At 39.3% G+C, this 11,336-nt stretch overlaps 1 protein-coding gene across 1 annotated transcript in view; it reads right to left on the minus strand.

The window, feature by feature from the left end:
• Positions 1-9,464, minus strand: part of LOC124150925 — a 58,841-nt gene extending 49,377 nt beyond the window's left edge. The window contains exon 1 of the mRNA XM_046523128.2: positions 9,390-9,464. The gene's annotated coding sequence lies outside the window, so the exon portion shown is untranslated. The remainder of the gene's footprint in view (positions 1-9,389) is intronic.
• Positions 9,465-11,336: the final 1,872 nt, after the last annotated feature.

An 11,336-nucleotide genomic window follows, 5' to 3' on the forward strand; every position in this document is an offset into this window, starting at 1 on the left:
GTAAACATATATACCGTCCAGACACAAGCATGTAAACATATTTAACGTCCAGACACAAGCATGTAAACATATATCCCGTCCAGGCACAAGAATGTAAACACATATACCGTCCAGACACAAGCATGTAAACATGTATACCGTCCAGACACAAGCATGTAAACATGTATACCGTCCAGACACAAGCAAAGAAACATATATACCGTCCAGACACAAGCAAAGAAACATACAAACCGTCCAGACACAAGCATGTAAACATGTATACCGTCCAGACACAAGCATCTAAACATGTATACCGTCCAGACACAAGCATGTAAACATATATACCGTCCAGACACAAGCATGTAAACATGTATACCGTCCAGACACAAGCATGTAAACATATATACCGTCCAGGCACAAGAATGTAAACACATATACCGTCCAGACACAAGCATGTAAACATGTATACCGTCCAGACACAAGCATGTAAACATGTATACCGTCCAGACACAAGCATGTAAACATGTATACCGTCCAGACACAAGCATGTAAACATATATACCGTCCAGACACAAGCATGTAAACATGTATACCGTCCAGACACAAGCATGTCAACATATATACCGTCCAGGCACAAGAATGTAAACACATATACCGTCCAGACACAAGCATGTAAACATGTATACCGTCCAGACACAAGCATGTAAACATGTATACCGTCCAGACACAAGCAAAGAAACATATAAACCGTCCAGACACAAGCATGTAAACATGTATACCGTCCAGACACAAGCATGTAAACATGTATACCGTCCAGACACAAGCAAAGAAACATATAAACCGTCCAGACACAAGAATGTAAACATGTATACCGTCCAGACACAAGCATGTAAACATGTATACCGTCCAGACACAAGCATGTAAACATATATACCGTCCAGACACAAGCATGTAAACATGTATACCGTCCAGACACAAGCATGTAAACATGTATACAGTCCAGACACAAGCATGTAAACATGTATACCGTCCAGACACAAGCATGTAAACATATATACCGTCCAGACACAAGCATGTAAACATATGTACCGTCCAGACACAAGCATTTAAACATATATACCGTCCAGGCACAAGAATGTAAACACATATACCGTCCAGACACAAGCATGTAAACATGTATACCGTCCAGACACAAGCATGTAAACATGTATACCGTCCAGACACAAGCAAAGAAACATATAAACCGTCCAGACACAAGCATGTAAACATGTATACCGTCCAGACACAAGCATGTAAACATGTATACCGTCCAGACACAAGCATGTAAACATATATACCGTCCAGACACAAGCATGTAAACATATATACCATCTAGACACAAGCATGTAAACATATATACCATCCAGACACAAGCATGTAAGCATGTATACCGTCCAGACACAAGCATGTAAACATATATACCGTCCAGACACAAGCATGTAAACATGTATACCGTCCAGACGCAAGCATGTAAACATATATACCGTCCAGACACAAGCATGTAAACATATGTACCGTCCAGACACAAGCATTTAAACATATATACCGTCCAGGCACAAGAATGTAAACACATATACCGTCCAGACACAAGCATGTAAACATGTATACCGTCCAGACACAAGCATGTAAACATGTATACCGTCCAGACACAAGCAAAGAAACATATAAACCGTCCAGACACAAGCATGTAAACATGTATACCGTCCAGACACAAGCATGTAAACATGTATACCGTCCAGACACAAGCATGTAAACATATATACCGTCCAGACACAAGCATGTAAACATATATACCATCTAGACACAAGCATGTAAACATATATACCGTCCAGACACAAGCATGTAAACATGTATACAGTCCAGACACAAGCATGTAAACATATATACCGTCCAGACACAAGCATGTAAACATGTATACCGTCCAGAAACAAGCATAGAAACATATATACCGCCCAGACACAAGCATGTAAACATATGTACCGTCCAGACAGAAGCATGTAAACATATATACCGTCCAGGCACAAGAATGTAAACACATATACCGTCCAGACACAAGCATGTAAACATGTATACCGTCCAGACACAAGCATGTAAACATGTATACCGTCCAGACACATGCATGTAAACATATATACCGTCCAGACACAAGCATGTAAACATATATACCGTCCAGACACAAGCATGTAAACATATATACCATCCAGACACAAGCATGTAAACATGTATACCGTCCAGACACAAGCATGTAAACATGTATACCGTCCAGACACAAGCATGTAAACATATATACCGACCAGACACAAGCATGTAAACATATATACCATCCAGACACAAGCATGTAAACATGTATACCGTCCAGACACAAGCATGTAAACATGTATACCGTCCACACACAAGCAAAGAAACATATAAACCGTCCAGACACAAGCATGTAAACATGTATACCGTCCAGACACAAGCATGTTAACATGTATACCGTCCAGACACAAGCAAAGAAACATATAAACCGTCCAGACACAAGCATGTAAACATGTATACCGTCCAGACACAAGCATGTAAACATGTATACCGTCCAGACACAAGCATGTAAACATATAAACCGTCCAGACACAAGCATGTAAACATGTATACCGTCCAGACACAAGCATGTAAACATATATACCGTCCAGGCACAAGAATGTAAACACATATACCGTCCAGACAAAAGCATGTAAACATGTATACCGTCCTGACACAAGCATGTAAACATGTATACCGTCCAGACACAAGCATGTAAACATGTATACCGTCCAGACACAAGCACAGAAACATATAAACCGTCCAGACACAAGCATGTAAACATGTATACCGTCCAGACACAAGCATGTAAACATGTATACCGTCCAGACACAAGCAAAGAAACATATAAACCGTCCAGACACAAGCATGTAAACATGTATACCGTCCAGACACAAGCATGTAAACATGTATACCGTCCAGACACAAGCATGTAAACATATATACCGTCCAGACACAAGCATGTAAACATGTATACCGTCCAGACACAAGCATGTAAACATATATACCGTCCAGGCAAAAGAATGTAAACACATATACCGTCCAGACACAAGCATGTAAACATGTATACCGTCCAGACACAAGCATGTAAACATGTATACCGTCCAGACACAAGCATGTAAACATGTATACCGTCCAGACACAAGCAAAGAAACATATAAACCGTCCAGACACAAGCATGTAAACATGTATACCGTCCAGACACAAGCATGTAAACATGTATACCGTCCAGACACAAGCAAAGAAACATATAAACCGTCCAGGCACAAGAATGTAAACATGTATACCGTCCAGACACAAGCATGTAAACATGTATACCGTCCAGACACATGCATGTAAACATATATACCGTCCAGACACAAGCATGTAAACATATATACCATCCAGACACAAGCATGTAAACATGTATACCGTCCAGACACAAGCATGTAAACATATATACCGTCCAGACACAAGCATGTAAACATATATACCGTCCAGACACAAGCATGTAAACATATGTACCGTCCAGACACAAGCATTTAAACATATATACCGTCCAGGCACAAGAATGTAAACACATATACCGTCCAGACACAAGCATGTAAACATGTATACCGTCCAGACACAAGCATGTAAACATGTATACAGTCCAGACACAAGCATGTAAACATATATACCGTCCAGACACAAGCATGTAAACATATATACCATCTAGACACAAGCATGTAAACATGTATACCGTCCAGACACAAGCATGTAAACATGTATACCGTCCAGACACAAGCAAAGAAACATATAAACCGTCCAGACACAAGCATGTAAACATATATACCGTCCAGACACAAGCATGTAAACATGTATACCGTCCAGACACAAGCAAAGAAACATATAAACCGTCCAGACACAAGCATGTAAACATGTATACCGTCCAGACACAAGCATGTAAACATGTATACCGTCCAGACACAAGCATGTAAACATATATACCGTCCAGACACAAGCATGTAAACATGTATACCGTCCAGACACAAGCATGTAAACATGTATACCGTCCAGACACAAGCAAAGAAACATATATACCGTCCAGACACAAGCATGTAAACATGTATACCGTCCAGACACAAGCATGTAAACATGTATACCGTCCAGACACAAGCAAAGAAACATATAAACCGTCCAGACACAAGAATGTAAACATGTATACCGTCCAGACACAAGCATGTAAACATGTATACCGTCCAGACACAAGCATGTAAACATATATACCGTCCAGACACAAGCATGTAAACATATATACCGTCCAGACACAAGCATGTAAACATGTATACCGTCCAGACACAAGCATGTAAACATATATACCGTCCAGACACAAGCATGTAAACATATATACCGTCCAGACACAAGCATGTAAACATATATACCTTCCAGACACAAGCATGTAAACATATTTACCGTCCAGACACAAGCATGTAAACATATATCCCGTCCAGGCACAAGAATGTAAACACATTTACCGTCCAGACACAAGCATGTAAACATGTATACCGTCCAGACACAAGCATGTAAACATGCATACCGTCCAGACACAAGCAAAGAAACATATATACCGTCCAGACACAAGCAAAGAAACATACAAACCGTCCAGACACAAGCATGTAAACATGTATACCGTCCAGACACAAGCATGTAAACATGTATACCGTCCAGACACAAGCAAAGAAACATATAAACCGTCCAGACACAAGAATGTAAACATATATACCGTCCAGACACAAGCATGTAAACATGTATACCGTCCAGACACAAGCATGTAAACATATATACCGTCCAGACACAAGCATGTAAACATGTATACCGTCCAGACACAAGCATGTAAACATGTATACCGTCCAGAAACAAGAATGTAAACATGTATACCGTCCAGACACAAGCATGTAAACATGTATACCGTCCAGACACAAGCATGTAAACATATATACCGTCCAGACACAAGCATGTAAACATGTATACCGTCCAGACACAAGCATGTAAACATGTATACCGTCCAGACACAAGCAAAGAAACATATATACCGTCCAGACACAAGCATGTAAACATATATACCATCCAGACACAAGCATGTAAACATGTATACCGTCCAGACACAAGCATGTAAACATGTATACCGTCCAGACACAAGCATGTAAACATGTATACCGTCCAGACACAAGCATGTAAACATATATACCGTCCAGACACAAGCATGTAAACATGTATACCGTCCAGAAACAAGCATAGAAATATATATACCGTCCAGACACAAGCATGTAAACATATATACCGTCCAGACACAAGCATGTAAACATGTATACCGTCCAGACACAAGCATGTAAACATGTATACCGTCCAGACACAAGCATGTAAACATATATACCGTCCAGACACAAGCATGTAAACATATGTACCGTCCAGACACAAGCATGTAAACATATGTACCGTCCAGACACAAGCATGTAAACATATATACCGTCCAGACACAAGCATGTAAACATGTATACCGTCCAGACACAAGCATGTAAACATATATACCGTCCAGACACAAGCATGTAAACATATATACCATCCAGACACAAGCATGTAAACATATATACCGTCCAGACACAAGCATGTAAACATGTATACCGTCCAGACACAAGCACGTAAACATGTCTACCGTCCAGACACAAGCATGTAAACATATATACCGTCCAGACACAAGCATGTAAACATATATACCATCCAGACACAAGCATGTAAACATGTATACCGTCCAGACACAAGCACAGAAACATGTATACCGTCCAGACACAAGCATGTAAACATATATACCGTCCAGACACAAGCATGTAAACATGTATACCGTCCAGAAACAAGCATAGAAATATATAAACCGTCCAGACACAAGCATGTAAACATGTATACCGTCCAGACACAAGCATGTAAACATGTATACCGTCCAGACACAAGCAAAGAAACATATAAACCGTCCAGACACAAGAATGTAAACATGTATACCGTCCAGACACAAGCATGTAAACATGTATACCGTCCAGACACAAGCATGTAAACATGTATACCGTCCAGACACAAGCAAAGAAACATATAAACCGTCCAGACACAAGCATGTAAACACATATACCGTCCAGACACAAGCATGTAAACATGTATACCGTCCAGACACAAGCATGTAAACATGTATACCGTCCAGACACAAGCAAAGACACATATAAACCGTCCAGACACAAGCATGTAAACATGTATACCGTCCAGACACAAGCATGTAAACATGTATACCGTCCAGACACAAGCAAAGAAACATATAAACCGTCCAGACACAAGAATGTAAACATGTATACCGTCCAGACACAAGCATGTAAACATGTATACCGTCCAGACACAAGCATGTAAACATATATACCGTCCAGACACAAGCATGTAAACATGTATACCGTCCAGACACAAGCATGTAAACATGTATACCGTCCAGACACAAGCATGTAAACATATATACCGTCCAGACACAAGCATGTAAACATATATACCATCCAGACACAAGCATGTAAACATGTATACCGTCCAGACACAAGCATGTAAACATGTATACCGTCCAGACACAAGCATGTAAACATGTATACCGTCCAGACACAAGCATGTAAACATATATACCGTCCAGACACAAGCATGTAAACATGTATACCGTCCAGAAACAAGCATAGAAATATATATACCGTCCAGACACAAGCATGTAAACATGTATACCGTCCAGACACAAGCACGTAAACATGTATACCGTCCAGACACAAGCATGTAAACATATATACCGTCCAGACACAATCATGTAAACATATATACCGTCATGCTACAGGCATGTAAACATACATACCATCCAGACACAAGCAAAGAAACATATATACCGTCCAGACACAAGCATAGAAACATATATACCGTCATGCTACAGGCATGTAAACATACATACCGTCCAGACACAAGCAAAGAAACATATATACCGTCCAGGCACAAGCATGTAAACATATGTACCGTCCAGACACAAGCATGTAAACATATATACCGTCCAGGCACAAGCATGTAAACATATATACCGTCCAGACACAAGCATGTAAACATATATACCGTCCAGACACAAGCAAAGAAACATATATACCGTCCAGGCACAAGAATGTGAACATATATACCGTCATGCTACAGGCATGTAAACATATATACCGTTCAGGCACAAGAATGTAAACACATATACCGTCATGCTACAGGCATGTAAACATATATACCGTCCAGACACAATCATGTAAACATATATACCGTCCAGACACATGCATGTAAACATATATACCATCCAAACACAAGCAAAGAAACATATATACCGTCCAGACACAAGCAAGTAAACATATATACCGTCCAGACACATGCATGTAAACATATATACCGTCCAGACACAAGCAAAGAAACATATATACCGTCCAGGCACAAGCATGTAAACATATATACCGTCCAGACACAAGCATGTAAACATATATACCGTCCAGACACAAGCATAGAAACATATATACCGTCATGCTACAGGGATGTAAACATACATACCGTCTAGACACAAGCATGTCAACATATATACCGTCCAGACGCAAGCATGTAATCATATATACCATCCAGACACAAGCTAAGAAACATATATATACCTTCCAGACACAAGCATGTAAACATATATACCGTCCAGACACAAGGATGTAAACATATATACCGTCCAGACACAAGCAAAGAAACATATATACCGTCCAGACACAAGCTAAGAAACATATATACCGTCATGCTACAGGCATGTAAACATACATACTGTCTAGACACAAGCATTTAAACATGTCTACCACTATGATCCAAACTTGTAAACAGTTTTCTCACATCCATGTATATATACATTTCGAGATCTGATTGACTCACGTGATCTATGTATCCCGCCGGGTAGGGAAATAAATGTGTGAGCGAGAGAACATATCTCTTTTCCCCTTTTAACTGTGTGTAGGTTACGCATTAATGAATGTCATGTGACACAGCACAAGTTGACCAGCTGTTTCTATCAATTTTCAATATTTAGGGCTTTTTTTACAATTTTCGATTGAAACATTCGTTATACCAGTATCACTCGGGGTATGTGTGTTTTTATGTGTCCTAGGTTAGGTTTCATATCACGAGCCGAAGGTGAGTGCTATAATCTGACGATGGAAGAATAAAACAACATACACCCTGCCGCAGGTGATACCGCTTGAACTTATAATATACTGTCCTTACATTAGCATGTAAACATATATGCTGTTATGATACAAGCGTGAAAATAATGTACTGATACAATACCTTACGGACACAAGCATATAAAAATATATACCTCGTGATACAAACATGTAAATATATGTATCGTCCTGATACAAACATATATACCATCCTGATACACACATACACACATACATTGTATATACCGTCGTGATACTAGCACGTAAAATTGGACACTAAAATGACGTTATGATACAAACATGCAAACATATATACCGTCTTGATGCAAACATGCAATCATGTATACAGTCGTGACACAAACATGCAAACATATATACTGTCTTGATACAAACATGTACACTTATATACGGCTCTGATACAAGCATGTGAAAATAAAACCGGTCATGATACAAACATGTACACTTATATACCGTCCTGATACAAACATGTACACTTATATACCGTCCTGATACAAACATGCAAACATATATACCGTCTTGATGCAAACATGCAATCATGTATACAGTCGTGACACAAACATGCAAACATATATACCGTCTTGATACAAACATGCAATCATGTATACAGTCGTGACACAAACATGCAAACATATATACCGTCTGGATACAAACATGTACACTTATATACGGCCCTGATACAAGCATGTGAAAACAAAACCGGTCATGATACAAACATGTACACTTATATACCGTCCTGATACAAACATGTACACTTATATACCGTCCTGATACAAACATGTACACTTATATACCGTCCTGATACAAACATGTAATACTATACTTATATACCGTCCTGATACAAACATTTACACTTATATACCGTCCTGATACAAACATGCAAACATAATACCGTCGTGATAGAAACATGCAAACATGTATAGTTGACCATATTTACAATGACGCTGCTGCAAATTATTCAAATTGAGTTATTAAAGCAGTGAAAATGCAATTGGTTGCGTATTTCATTCCGGAATTCTGAGTCCTTCTATTCGCAACCACCGTGCCTATATAACGTACCTGAACAGGCAGGAGGACACCGAAGTACGCACGAGAGACGCGTGGTTCCAAGTAGTAGACAGTCTCAGTGTGGTGACTCTTTTCAACCAAACATATACAAGGGCGTATAACATCTTTATCAGCCACCTCTTTCTATTGATGGGCCCTCACTTTGCCTACAGTCATAACACAGATGAATACATCTTTGTTAGCAATCTAACCTTAAGGCAAGATGAGGGACCATATTATAACCATTGCATTGCATCTTCTTTATAACGAGTCAATTTACTAAGTCTTTATGTTGAGCAATATTCCAGCAGCTCCAGCCTTTGGTGTCTACATTTCACAACGTTTTAGGTGCAATCGAGCATGCTCTTTTTACCAATATTTCAAACAACGTCATACGAGTCTTACAAAAAGATTGGTTGATCAGGGCTAGAGCAGTCAAGACAGCAGTAAAGATTTCAAATAGCTTTATGGTAGACATGTGGAGAACATTTCCGGATGTGGCGCATCAGTGACAAAAATTATGTCGGATGCAATTCCCTATTTTGACTTGTACCCTATTTGTTTTTGCCTCGACCACCTGGTATCTTCAATATTTGAGAGTGATGTATAAGCAGATGTTCATGATATAGCCGGAATCGTACATTGAACTCTGCTTGAAGTGGAGATTTCTTATGATATTCGCATTTATTTACCAATTGATGGTGGTAGGTTACCCACTATACTTATGGATCATCAGCTCAGTTAAACGTACCACCCAAACATGTACATAATCAAGGCATCATTGTGTATCAGTTGAATCCATCGTTAGTTGTCTTTGTTGATAGAAACTAAAACGTAACTATGAACAACATTTACTACACGTTATAGGGTTTCCCAGTCATAATAAGTTGAAGGTCAGTGATCTACTCAGCCTAGTGAATCTGGGTTATCGAGATGTGCCGCTCCCGTCTTACGCCCCATTAACCTAGCCTCGGGTATGTGATCCCGCATTACGAATGTCTAAACACGGACGTTTTCCGCAAAGAAATCCGAAACAATGTTTTCTACTTGTAATCAAATTTGTATTTATATATTATGAACCATGATATTTATTTTTCTCTTTTTATTTGAATATTATTTATAAAAACAGATGCAGATGTAAGTTGCATCATTTCTTGAACATGTGTCTTTTAGGAGCACTGCTATGTTAGTTAAATAAACCTTCATCTGGCTTAATTAGAACAGGTCCACCCCCTTGTATAGCCCTAACAACTGCGAAAGGAGGCATGTGATGTCTTAGAGTAATGAAGGAAGTCAAGAAAGAATCATGTGTCTGCAAAGTAGGATTTCCTAACTTCAAAACATATAAACAATATTAGTTTCAATGTGTGTGTGTGTGTGTGTGTGTGTGCGTGCGTGCGTGCGTGCGTGCGTGCGTGTGTGTGTGTGTGTGTGTGTGTGTGTGTGTGTGTGTGTGTTTGTGTGTGTGTGTGTGTGTGTGTGAGTGTGTGTGTACGCTTTTGTGAGCAATCCGTTGACAATGAAAGGGGGTTAGATATACGCACTGACATATTATTGACATGTGAACTCGCTGGCTTTTATTGGCAACATTAATTTCGAACAAATATGAATAGAGACGCGCAACACTGAATCAGTATTCTATACGAATAGGCGTTGCCACCAACATAGCAAGCGCTAATTTATGAAAGCCTTTATGTTTTCAATACATGTTGTTTTATGGGTTTCATTGGGGCTAAAGGGATTATGAATGAAAACTTATGTACACATATATTTTTTAGAAAATGTAGTTTTAATCATTATGCAGAGGAATGCCGTATATTAGGTATGTATTTAATAAACCTGCACACATATAAAAGTCGCGGTCCGAATACTATCTACCGTGGGACATATTTTGCAATAAATCACTTCGGTTTGTAGGTACCAGTTCGCGATGACAACGATGAGTAACAGGGTGTTTAA

This window comes from Haliotis rufescens, unplaced genomic scaffold (assembly GCF_023055435.1).
Source record: "Haliotis rufescens isolate VD_foot unplaced genomic scaffold, xgHalRufe1.0.p SCAF_4, whole genome shotgun sequence".
In the NCBI taxonomy this organism is placed as follows: Eukaryota; Metazoa; Mollusca; class Gastropoda; order Lepetellida; family Haliotidae; genus Haliotis; species Haliotis rufescens.